Consider the following 13326-nt stretch of genomic DNA (forward strand, 5'->3'; position numbering starts at 1 on the left):
TTTCTGTAATATCGGGGCAGGGTTCTCATGGTCACCACCACCAGGGAAGCTCCGGGACAAAGCATCAGCCTTGACATTTTTTAACCCTGGACGAAAAGTGACAACAAAATTGAACCTAGTAAAAAAACAGGGACCATCCGGCTTGCCTAGGGTTGAGACATTTAGCTGACTGGAGATATGACAGGTTCTTATGGTCAATAATAACAATAATCGGATGGACAACCCCCTCCAACCAATGTCACCATTCTTCGAACGCCAATTTGATCGCCAAAAGTTCCCTATTACCCACGGCATAATTTCTCTCAGCCGAACACAATTTTTTACAAAAGAAGGAGCATGGATGCCATTTACCAGAGGATGGACCCTGAGATAACACAACCCCAACCACGACATCAGACGCATCAACCTCCACAATAAAGGGTTGGGAAACATCGGGTTGACTGACTATAGGTGTAGTCGTAAAATGATTCTTTAAGGAAGAAAAAGCCTGGAGGGAGGCATCCGACCATTTGGAAAAATCAGACCCCTTCTTAGGTATGTCATTAAGAGGTGTGACAAAGTCAGTGGTTGTGTGTCACTGAGACTCTTAGACTCAGTGATGTGAAAACATGTGAGTTCTCCTGGACAGTTGGTGCAGAGAGTTAATAGAACCACTTTGACAAGGGAATGTTTGCAGTGGATAACGAAAGTGCAGGGCTGGATGTTATCCACCATACCTCCAATCAGGAGAGTGTCTGGCCTTTAAATATCCAGCCCTGACACTCAGAGGTGTTCAGTACCTGGGGAAACTTTGCTCCAGGAAAGAGCTAGCACAGGGTGTGCTGAACCTGTGTGTGGCTAATTTGTGAGTGGCCAGAACTTGGCCGAGAGACGGACTGTGCTGCAAGTTTTGTATCTTGTTTTGTCTCTTTTGTCAAATAGGCTGTGTTTTCTTTATGGACTCCAGGGTAGTTTGACTGCTAAATAAACTAACCCGAGAATTTAAAAAGACAGTATCCCTTGTTTTACCTCCGCATACAGCCGAGCAGAGCAATTTTGGATGAAATGTTGGTAAATATTAGTAAAGCCCAGAAAACGTTGCAGAGCCTTCAGGTTCTCGGGACGGTCATAATCAAGGACCGCACGGATCTTCTCCGGATCCATCCGAAAACCCGAAGATGACAACAAGTACCCCAAAACTGTACCTCCTGAACAGCGAAAACACATTTTTCCAGTTTGGCATAAAGTTTGTTATCCCTTAATATCTGGAGCACCTGCTTAACATGCTCCCGATGTGTCTCAAAATCAGGTGAGTAAACCAAAATATCGTCCAGATAGACTACCAAATAATGGAAAATATAATTGTTGAAATGCTGGAATACCGCAGGCGCATTGGTCAAACCGGAAGGCATAACCAGACTCTTGAAATGCCCTTCAGGGGTATGGAATGCTGTTTTCCATTCGTCCCCTTCTCTGATTCTAACCAGATTGTAGACTCCCCTTAAATCCAACTTGGAGAATACCTTAGCTCCTACAACCTAGCTAAACAAATCAGGAATCAGAGGAAGAGGGTATGGATCACGGATGGTAATTTGATTTATTACCCGGAAATCTAAACAGGGATGTAGACCACCATCTTTTTTCTTCAAAAGAAGAACCCTGCCGCCATGGGCGAAGATGAGGGTGTGATATGTCCCTTCTCCAGACTTTCCACAATGAAATCCTTCATGGCTTGTCTCTCAGGGCCAGAAAGATTATACAGTCTGGACTTCGGTAGTTTAACTCTGGGGGTCAGATTAATGGGACAGTCATATGCACAATGAGGAGGCAAATCCTGACACCCCCTCTCAGAAAAAACGTCCTCAAAACAAGACAAAAAATCAGGTCATATTTCCGTAGAGACAGTAGCAAGGGAAATATCTAAACAGTTCTCATGGCAGTAATCTCCCCATTCAATAATCTCCCCGGTTTGCCAATCCACCAACAGATTATGTTTAACAAGCCAAGGAATATCCAAAACAATAGGTGTGGGAAGATTGTCAAGGACATAGAAAGGGATTATTTAACAATCAACTGACCCCACCCTCAGTTTTACATTATGTACAATCTGAGTAAATGCTTTCTGTCCAAGTGGCACCGAGTCGATGGCAAAGATGGAACTAGGCTTAGCTAAAGTACAGCAAGCAAGACCATGAGTTTTCACAAACTCAGCATCAACCATGCTGACTCCGGCTCCACTGTCAACAAACACAGAAATTTTCTCGGTTTTACTCTCTAGCACCACCTCTGCTGTCAGGACAAACCAGGAACTGCAGGTTGGCAACAAATGCACCACTAGTTTATCCAACTCCAAACTACCAAGAGTTAATTGAGTCTCCTTTTGTTTAGAAATTGAAGGACAGGTCCCAACAAAATGTCCCTTTTTCCACACAAAAAAAAATACGCCTTTTTTCTTGTGAATCTCTGGGGAAATGGATGATGCAGAGACACCCCCTAACTGCATGGGTTCCTCCACCTCCCCCAGTACTGGTTCACCCCTAGACCGCTCCCCCGGCAGAGGTACACAACCCCGACAAGAAGGCCCCGGAGAAGGTGGTCTCACCCGTCTGTCCCGAAGGCGTCTTTCAAGACGTATAGCCAACAACATGGCAGCCTCCAAGGACTGAGGGGTTTCATATACTGCCAAGGCATCTTTCAACCTTTCAGTAAGACCCTCACAAAATTAACTTCTAAGGGCTGAGTCATTCCATTTGGAATCCATGACCCATCTACTGAATTCAGAACTGTATGTCTCCACTGACCGATGTCTCTGTTGAAGGCGACGTAGCCTAGACTCAGCCGAGGTGACTCGGTCAGGGTCATCAGAGATGAGGGCCAGAGCCCTGAAAAACCCCTCCACAGACTGGAGACAAACCAAGTCCTGCGGTAAAGAAAATGCCCACGACTGAGGATCTCCCTGCAGTAGAGAGATCACAATTTCAACCCGTTGCTCCTTATTTCCAGAGGAGTAAGGACGAAGTTTAAAATACAGTTTGCAGGCCTCCTTGAATGCAAAATACTTGTCCCAACCTCCTGAAAACCTGCCCGGGAGGGCAACCTTGGTTTCAGGCTGGACAGGCCTACCTGCAGAGACCCCCACATTGGCGACCTGTAGCCTCTGATGCTGCTGTTGAACCTCACAGCGGAGGTCATTCACCTCCAGAGACAGACTGCGCAGCTGCTCTGCAACTGAACCCATACCAAGTAGAAAGGAATAAAAAACATGCCCAAAACACACACACACACAAAAAAATACAACAAAGTGTCAGTTTTTTTTTTCCCCTTTTCAAAATGTGCTCGACCAGAGTGTCACGCTGTCTCTGTATACTGGAGGTAGGGGGCCTAAGCTGACCCTAAGCTGGGGCCCTGACTAGTCCCTCAACCTGGAGGTACTGTTAAAGGTACAGAGGTCCAGGCCGCCAGCGTAACCCCTACCTCCTGAGGATCCCTGCACCTAAGTAATCTAGTCCTGAGAAGGACCCCGATCACAACAAAAGGGGACAAGTAATAATATGCCCACACACAGTACTTAGACGAACGAGACAGTACAAGGGAAAAACCAAAACCACCTTGCATACAACAACTACACAACTACAACAGAGGGAACACCAACGGGAAAGGAGATAAATGATAAAGCGAGGAAGGGAAAAAACACTCCAAATGCACTTATCTCAGAAACTCCAAACACCACGATCCGCTCTGTTAGTCTGAATGAAATGCTTTCACCGACACTTCCCAAACAGACCAGCAGGCATTTGAAGGAGTCTCACTACAGCAGTATTGATTGCAGCTGGGCGAGGCTGGACCTCGTCTAGCACAGAGAGAGAGAGAATTAACTCCCTCACTGCCGAAAAACACAAAGCACCAACAAGTCAGCTGCGAGAAGTCAGGCTGTGTACTCGTGACGATCTTCGTGGCGACACACCCGTGACAGTACCCCCCCTTCTACGAGGGGCCTCCGGACCCTCAGGGCCAGGTTTATCCGGGTGAGTCGTGTGGAAGGCCCGAACTAATCGGTCTGCGTTAATATCCGACGCAGGAACCCACATCCTCTCCTCAGGACCATACCCTTTTAAATGAACCAGGTACTGAAGGGACCGGCGATTAAAGCGTGAATCGATGACCCTCGATACCTGGAACTCCAAGTTACCATTGACCACCACAGGAGGGGGAGGTAAAGGTGACGGTACCACCGGCGCCACATACCTCTTAAGCAACGATCTGTGGAACACGTTGTGAATTTTAAACGTAGGGGGGAGGTCAAGACGGAATGCCACCGGATTAATAATAGAACTGATTCTGTACGGCCCGATGAACCTGGGACCCAGTTTCCAGGAGGGAACCTTAAGTTTAATATTCCTGGTAGACAACCATACCCGATCCTTCACACTTAGGTCCGGACCAGACACTCTCCTCCTATCAGCCATACGTTTGTATCGGTTCCCCATAGTATTCAGATTCTTCAGCGCCCCTCTCCATACTGAAGCGAGTGATGAGGAAAATCGTTCCTCCTCAGGAACCCCCGAAGAGCCCCCCCTACTGAAAGTACAAAACTGGGGGTGAAAACCATATGCCCCAAAAAACGGGGACTTACCAGTGGACTCGCTCCGCCTATTATTAAGAGCAAACTCTGCCAGAGGTAAGAAAGAAGCCCAGTCCTCCTGGTTCTCTGACACAAAACACCGGAGATATGTCTCCAAGCTCTGGTTCATACGTTCCGTCTGACCATTGGTCTGAGGATGAAAAGCCGATGAGAATGACAAATGCATCCCCCGCCGTGCACAAAACGCCTTCCAGAACTTGGACACAAACTGAGACCCCCGATCAGACACCACCTCGGAGGGTACCCCGTGAAGCCTCACAATCTCCCCAATGAACACCTGCGCAAGAGTTTTAGCATTAGGGAGAGCCGGAAGAGCGATAAAATGTGCCATCTTGCTGAACCTGTCCACTACAATGAGTATGACCGTTTTACCCGAAGACGGAGGGAGGTCCGTAATAAAGTCCATAGACAGATGAGTCCAAGGACGCTCCGGGATCTTCAAAGGTAAGAGGGCCCCAGACGGACGGGTATGTGAGGTCTTAGAGCGCGCACAAACCCCACAGGACGCGACAAAAGTTACCACCTCCTTATGTAAGTTAGGCCACCAAAACCGACGCGAGAGGAGATCCACAGTTGCTTTACTCCCCGGGTGTCCTGCAAAAACTGAGTTATGATGTGCCTCGATCACCTTTTGTCGCAACTGATCTGGAACAAACAGTCTCCCCGGAGGTCCAACAGGGGCGTCCCCCTGAGCCTCCAATACCTCCTCCTCCAGCTCAGAGCATACTGCCGAAACCACCACCCCCTCCTGAAGGATAGGAATCGGGTCGTCCGTATTCCCGGCCCCAGGGAAACTACGAGATAAGGCATCCGCCTTTACATTTTTTGACCCAGGACGATATGTAACGACAAAATTAAACCTGGTAAAAAACAATGACCACCTAGCTTGTCTGGGATTCAGACGTTTCGCGGACTCCAGATATAGCAGGTTCTTGTGATCGGTGATGACGGTGACCGGATGGACTGCCCCCTCCAAAAAATGGCGCCACTCCTCAAAAGCTAACTTAATGGCCAAGAGTTCCCTATTGCCGACATCGTAATTCCTCTCAGCGGACGACAATTTTTTAGAGAAAAAGGCGCACGGATGCCACTTACCAGGGGACGAACCCTGTGACAATACTGCTCCCACCCCTACCTCGGAAGCGTCTACCTCTACAATGAATGGCTGTGACGCATCAGGTTGAATGAGTATGGGTGCCGAGGCAAAACATTTTTTCAAGGAGGAGAATGCTTGACAAGCCTTGTCAGACCACCTAGAAAAATCCGTCCCCTTTTTAGTCATGTCTGTGAGAGGCTTAACCATGGACGAGAAATTACGAATGAACTTCCGGTAATAATTAGCAAACCCCAGGAAACGTTGTAGTGCCTTAAGATTCTCTGGCCAATCCCACTCAAGAACTGCCCGCACTTTCCCAGGGTCCATACGAAAACCGGACGCTGAAACCAGGAAGCCTAAAAACTGGAGTTCCTGTACGGCGAACACACACTTTTCCCATTTGGCATACAGTTTATTATCCCGCAAGATCTGTAACACCTGCCTAACGTGCTCCTGATGAGACACCAGATCCGGCGAGTAAATTAAGATATCATCCAGATATATGACAACAAACTGTCCCACCAGGCGGCGAAAAATGTCATTAACAAAGTGTTGGAACACCGCCGGGGCATTAGTCAGACCGAATGGCATGACAATGTTCTCATAATGCCCCTCCGGAGTGTTAAACGCCGTCTTCCACTCATCCCCCTCCTTCATCCTAATCAGATTGTACGCCCCCCTGAGATCCAACTTAGAGAACCATTTGGCGCCCACGATCTGATTAAAGAGATCGGGAATAAGTGGGAGCGGATACGGATCTCGGACCGTAATCCGATTAAGTTCACGGAAATCCAGGCAAGGGCGTAGGCCTCCATCTTTCTTCTTAACAAAGAAGAACCCCACAGCCACCGGTGAAGATGAAGGTCTAATATGCCCCTTAGCCAGACTTTCTGAAATATAATCCTTCATGGCCTGCCTCTCAGGACCAGAAAGGTTATACAACCTAGCTTTAGGTAACTTGGCCTCAGGGAGCAGTTTTACAGAACAGTCATACTCGCGATGAGGAGGTAGTTCCTGACACCCTTTCTCCGAGAATACATCCTCAAAGTCCGCCAGAAATGGAGGTAAGACCCAAGGAGTAACCGCACCGATGACCGTGTTCATGCAGTTTTTATTACAGAATTTACTCCATTGGCTTATCTCTCTGGTTTGCCAATTAATAACCGGGTTATGCTTAGTTAACCAAGGAAGGCCCAACACTATAGGAGTGGGAAGACCCTCCAACACGTAGCAAGACAACAGTTCTTTATGTATCGCCCCCACTTGAAGTTTTACGTCATGCACAGCTTGCAAAAAACTTCCCTGACCGAGAGGCCTGGCATCGATCGAGAATATGGGGATGGGTTTAGCCAACTCACTCAATCGCATACCTTGAACCCGGGCAAACCGAGCATCAACCAGATTAGCCCCGGCCCCACTATCCAGAAGAACAGATATCCTCTCAGTTCTCGTACCCACCACCACCTCCGCCGGTACGAGAAACTGAGACGAACCTAGGGACGAAATACCTACTCCCAGATTGCCGTCCACCACACAACCTGGGATCAACAGTTTTCCGACGACTCTACACTCTGCAAGGGACGGGATGGACACCCCCCAATAAAATGTCCCTTTCTCCCGCAGAAGAAACACCTTCCTGTCTTATGGCGCTCCACCGGTCCCCTCCCCCGAAATGATGTCCCTCCTAATTGCATAGGCTCCTCTGGACTGACCAGGGGAACCACCATATGAGGGGACCTTGTAGGAGGTGGAGTCATCACAGGGGGTAGAGTTATCCCGCACCTCTCCCGAAGCCATCTGTCAACGCGAATAGCAAGGGCCATAGCGGCTTCCAGTGACGCGGGAGAGTCATACTGTGCCAACACATCCTGTAATTTGTCGGATAAACCTTGACAAAACTGGCTCCTAAGAGCCGGGTCATTCCACTGGGTGTCCGTGGCCCACCTACGGAACTCCGAACAGAATTCCTCCGCCGGACGATCTCCCTGCTGGATCCTACGTAACTTAGACTCAGCAAGGGAGATCCGATCTGGGTCATCATATACGAGTCCCAGAGCAGCGAAAAACCTATCCACTGACTGGAGAGCCGGGGAGCCCGGGGGAAGAGAGAACGCCCAAGATTGTGGGTCCCCTTGTAGGAGCGAGATGACAATTCCCACCCTTTGTTCTTCACTCCCCGATGACCGAGGCCGCAGCCGAAAGTACAACTTGCATGCCTCCCGGAAAACAAAAAACTTGTCCCGCCCCCCAGTGAACCTGTCAGGGAGAGCTACTTTAGGTTCTGGTCCGGCTTGCTCCTGAGGATGCAAAACCTTGGACCTAACGTCCGCCAGCTCCATGGACAAACTCTGCAACTGCCGAGCTAGACCGGCTACTGGATCCATGGTAGCTGGAGAAAAACTAAGTGGGTCGGTGAAAATGTCACGCTGTCTCTGTATACTGGAGGTAGGGGGCCTAAGCTGACCCTAAGCTGGGGCCCTGACTAGTCCCTCAACCTGGAGGTACTGTTAAAGGTACAGAGGTCCAGGCCGCCAGCGTAACCCCTACCTCCTGAGGATCCCTGCACCTAAGTAATCTAGTCCTGAGAAGGACCCCGATCACAACAAAAGGGGACAAGTAATAATATGCCCACACACAGTACTTAGACGAACGAGACAGTACAAGGGAAAAACCAAAACCACCTTGCATACAACAACTACACAACTACAACAGAGGGAACACCAACGGGAAAGGAGATAAATGATAAAGCGAGGAAGGGAAAAAACACTCCAAATGCACTTATCTCAGAAACTCCAAACACCACGATCCGCTCTGTTAGTCTGAATGAAATGCTTTCACCGACACTTCCCAAACAGACCAGCAGGCATTTGAAGGAGTCTCACTACAGCAGTATTGATTGCAGCTGGGCGAGGCTGGACCTCGTCTAGCACAGAGAGAGAGAGAATTAACTCCCTCACTGCCGAAAAACACAAAGCACCAACAAGTCAGCTGCGAGAAGTCAGGCTGTGTACTCGTGACGATCTTCGTGGCGACACACCCGTGACACGGAGATAATGTCACACAATGTGTGGGAAAGACTTAGTGCAAGACAAAGGGAAGAGGGAAAGGGAGCCCAGACACTAGGAAAAGGGGGAAGTGGAGACCTCCTAGGCTGATCTAGTATCACCCTGTCTCCACTAACGTCCCTATATTGGTTCTTCACTAATCGCCGCTCGTGAACCTCGCCCTGTCTTTCCCTGGCGTTAGGCCCTGGCTAGGGAAGGGGGTGAATGAGCGCTAGTCGATCCCCACTGACCACTAAAGACAACAAGGGGGAACAAACAAGGGAAGATAGCTTAGCTTTAGTCAACTTCAGAGAGATGAACACCGGTTCTCATAGCTCCAGAGAGGAAGAAGTAATGCACTTGCTCCAAGCTTTCACAAGGAATATCGCCGGCATCTCCCTCTAGCAGACAGCAGGTATTTATGCACCCAGAAATCACTGATTGAGGTGGAATAATTAAGGTGGTAATTAAGGATACAGATATATTGAGAGCAGTATCTAGGTACTGGGTATGACACATTGGGTGATTGGTTTTACGTTATTTTAGTATCCAGAGTATGACCCTTATGATGAAATAGTCAAAAGTGACCAAAAAATCAGCCAGAAAGCATTGGTACTGAGATGTTGTCTGTGGTCCCCACCTGCAGAACCACTCCTTTATTGAGGGTGTGTTGATAATTGCCAATAATTTCCATCTATTGTCTATTCCATTTGCACAACAGCATGTGAAACTGATTGTCAATCAGTGTTGCTTTCTAAGTGGACAGTTTGATTTCACAGAAGTTTGATTTACTTGGCGTTATATTCTGTTGTTTAAGTGTTCCCTTTATTTTTTTTGAGCAGTGTATTATGATGGGTCTCTAAGAGAAAGCGGAGGGTAATGCTGCTGTTGCCTTCCTAGAATCCTGATATCTTATTGGATCAATCTACCTTCTCTTCTGTGCTGCTGAATGTGCTCTTATGGTCCCTACAAGACCTGGTCCAGTCTTTGTGGCTAAATTTCGCTTTTATGACTGACAACATGAAATGTGCAGTGAGGGCTCAATGTGAATTTCTGTACAATAATAACAGAATTTCCCTTTATCCTGAATTTTACGTTTCTTTTAAAACCAACTAACTTCAAAGAGGATTGCGATAAACTACATAAAAAGCATTACACCTGTGCCATGATATATCTCTAAGCTGTGAGTGGCCGATGGGTGTAATATACATTTATTCACACCTGCAGAAGATTTGTTGTCATGAAACCAGGGCTTGAGCCATGCCATCACTCCATGTCAGATCTGGGCAAAGTGCGGCCCTTGGGCCACATCTGACTCTCTGGCTGTTTCAGTTCGGCGTGGGGTCAGAGACAGCAGAGTGTCTGGAAAACAGTGGCACACGGGCCGCACTGTGCCCGCACACTCGCGGTCTCCTCTAGTCTGTCTCCTTGTGCGCTGACTGAATTGGTGGAGGAGGGGCCTGGGAGGCTGCGGGGCTCTCGTGCTGGACATGGGGAGGCTGCGGGGCTCTCGTGCTGGACATGGGGAGGCTGCGGGGCTCTCGGGCTGGACTATTTCTTTTTTACTAAAACACATTTCTTTTTCACTTGATAATCTATTTTTTTTGACAGGAACAGGGGTTTAGCATGAGAGGGAAGTTCTCACCCTCCCTAGCTAACAGTCATGGGAGCAGAATTTCATCTTCGATATCGGAAATAAGTAAAAAACAAAATAAAATGGTTCGGTCGATATATCGACGACTTATTGGTCTTGTGGAAAGGTAATAAAGAGGAGGCTATACATTTTGTTGAATACATTAACAACAATATGTATAATTTACATTTCACATTTGAGTATAATAAAAACAAGATTTATTTTTGGACATATGCCTAAATGGGAAATCCTCTGATAATAAAGTTTCCACCACTCCTCTTTGTAAATCTACCGACTGTAATTCCATTCTCCAAGCCCAATCATGCCATCTGGGTCACATTATTAAAATCATTCACAAAGGAGAACTTAGTCTTAGGAGAAATTGTTCCTCATTGGAGGATTTCTCCAAAGAAGCTGAGAAAACACTCTTGAGATTAAAATGTAGGGGCTATAAACAAACACTCCTTAATAATGCCTTGAACACTGTAACAAAAATAGACAGAAGCCAGCTGTTGGACTACAACACACAGAATATTGGACATACATTTGACAATCTGGAGTCTAATTACTCCATTCCAATTACATTCTCCACTGAGTATAGCATTTTCCAAATTAAAAAATATCTACCCATTCTCCAACATGATGAAAATCACAAGTCCTACAGAAAACCAATGTTAGATATACTGCAAAAAAAAAAGCCCCACCTATAGGTTCCATTCTATCTTTTAGTCTATTTCAATTTACAGTAGCAGATGCAATCAGAAACATGGCTTTCCTATAAAGGATTTTACAAATGCGGTTGTTCAAGATGTATTTCGTGTGAACATGCTCATAAATCCAGGGATTTCACTTCGTTCACCACGGGCAAAACATACAACACTTTATGAACTGCAATACGGCAGGGGTCATTTACCCCATCGATTTGCATCCTTTGCCGTATTCAATATGTAGGTTTTACGGTTGTGCCCCTCAAGAGCCATATGTCGGACACAGTTAGTACCGCAGCAGTTAACATCTCTGTGGTCTCTCATCACTTTGCCCTAGTACATAAAGGGGATCTATCAGCACTTACTTTTTCAATGGCTTTAAACTTAACTAAACCTACAAGAGGAGGCAATTTAAGAAGATTTTTTTTAAACCGTGAATCCTATTGGATTTTAAAACTTAATTCAAGAACACCGCTAGGTCTCAATGTCAGACAGGACTTGATTTTGCAGTACTCATAACATATTAATCCTTGTAATATTCTTTAAATATATTCATATGTCCTTTTTATTTTCTTTTACATACAAAATATATATATATGTATGTGTTGAGTACAAATCTTTATTTTGTACATCTGAGGCATATTACACGTGTTTGATTCATCTAATTGACAGGTCCCCGTTCACTCCTTCCACCTTGGTAATACTACACATTGACAAATTTTGGTCTCACATGTACCAGGTGTATCTCTCAGAGTTAATCTATTCTCTGTATCCGTTGGCTCGCAACTACACGTGACATGCACCCTGTTTCCTTTAAATATTTGCTATGCCAGCTTTAGCAGCTAACTATGAGTAAGACTGGATAGGTCGAAACACGTTTTTTACCTGCTGGATTGTATTGTCTCTGTGCCTTTTGTTTACAATAAATGGACTTTTAATATACTTAATCCGCTGAAATTTCTACTTTCACTTTGTATTTCAAGCCCCGTCCCATGCTTTCCGCACAGATCTCCCAGTTGTATCCTGCTACAACGTTACCTGTGAGCTGACTCTCCCCTTCAGTGTTTGCTGCAAGTTGTTGATTATAGGAAGAATTGTGGGATACTATCTGAAGTTTATCCCGAATTTCCCCATGATAGCCGCACCCTTGACCTACCTTAAGGACATAGAGTAGTTGATGGCCAAGTGGACTTGGAGATGGCTTTCCAGGAGTTGAAGCTAGCCCTGTGTACACAGCCAGTCTTGATTGCATCGGACTTCACAAAGGAGTTTGTGGTTCAGATGCATGCTTCAGAAGTCTAGTTTGAAGCCTTCTTGTCGAGAGAAACAAATGGGAAGGAAAGTAAAATATGTCACGAAAATACAATCCTAGAATCACTGTGATACGTTGAAGCTTCCCAGACTTATTACCTCAAAGTGACACTTGTTAGAATTGAAAAAATTGGCATGGTCAGTAAGGCGAAAACAGGCTCTGGCACAAAGGGTTAATAAATCATCATTTGAGTTGCTGGGTGACATCTGTGGTTCCTCTTGACACTTTTTCATACCCTTACTGCCTACTCTCAGTTATACAGGTCCTATCTGCTGCCATATAATAAGACACTAACCTCTCACTTTTGAAATTACTTTGAGGGGCCTAGATTATAGATAGAACCAGGAGGGCACAGAAAATACAAAGTCAGAAGACACGAGTGGACCATAAACAGGCCAAGACCACAAGAAGATTAAATGCACAGAACTGAACCATAGGAGAACAATGCTGTACCTGGCAACTTGCAGCAATGTGGTTTGAGCTTTAGAAGGGTGTGGTGCTTTCCAATTCCCTAGAGAAGGGAGCTGATAACTCCAGCTGGACAGCGCACACACACCCATACTGCCAGACTGGATGGTAGGACTGGTCCCACCCACCCTATTCTTAGTGGCTGCACAGAGCCTGTGCTGCCCAGATCTTCTGGTTACAATGTCTTCTCCGTCACCAATGCCACCCGCAGAATAAATGATGGCAGCCGCTGGTGACAGAAACAGACATCGCAGGAGCAGATCCCAGAGGAAATATGACACACCATTTGTAGAAGCTCCAATGTTGTAGAATGGCAGAAAACCCAATAAAGTTACTCAATTTTGTAACGTATAACCATCAGTGAATTAATCTATATGAGTAGTGACTATTTTGACACCTGAGTGGGGGCTTGTTTTTTGTGGGATGACTAGAAGTTTTTATTAGT

The 13326-nt window shown here is 46.4% G+C and overlaps 1 protein-coding gene across 1 annotated transcript in view; it reads left to right on the plus strand.

Moving 5' to 3' along the window:
* LOC141271399 (uncharacterized) overlaps positions 1-13326 on the plus strand; it is a 75920-nt gene that overhangs the window by 60308 nt on the left and 2286 nt on the right. The window lies entirely within an intron of this gene.

This window comes from Phyllobates terribilis, unplaced genomic scaffold (assembly GCF_046119375.1).
Source record: "Phyllobates terribilis strain yellow unplaced genomic scaffold, ASM4611937v1 Scaffold_5__5_contigs__length_657084704, whole genome shotgun sequence".
Classification (NCBI taxonomy): domain Eukaryota; kingdom Metazoa; phylum Chordata; class Amphibia; order Anura; family Dendrobatidae; genus Phyllobates; species Phyllobates terribilis.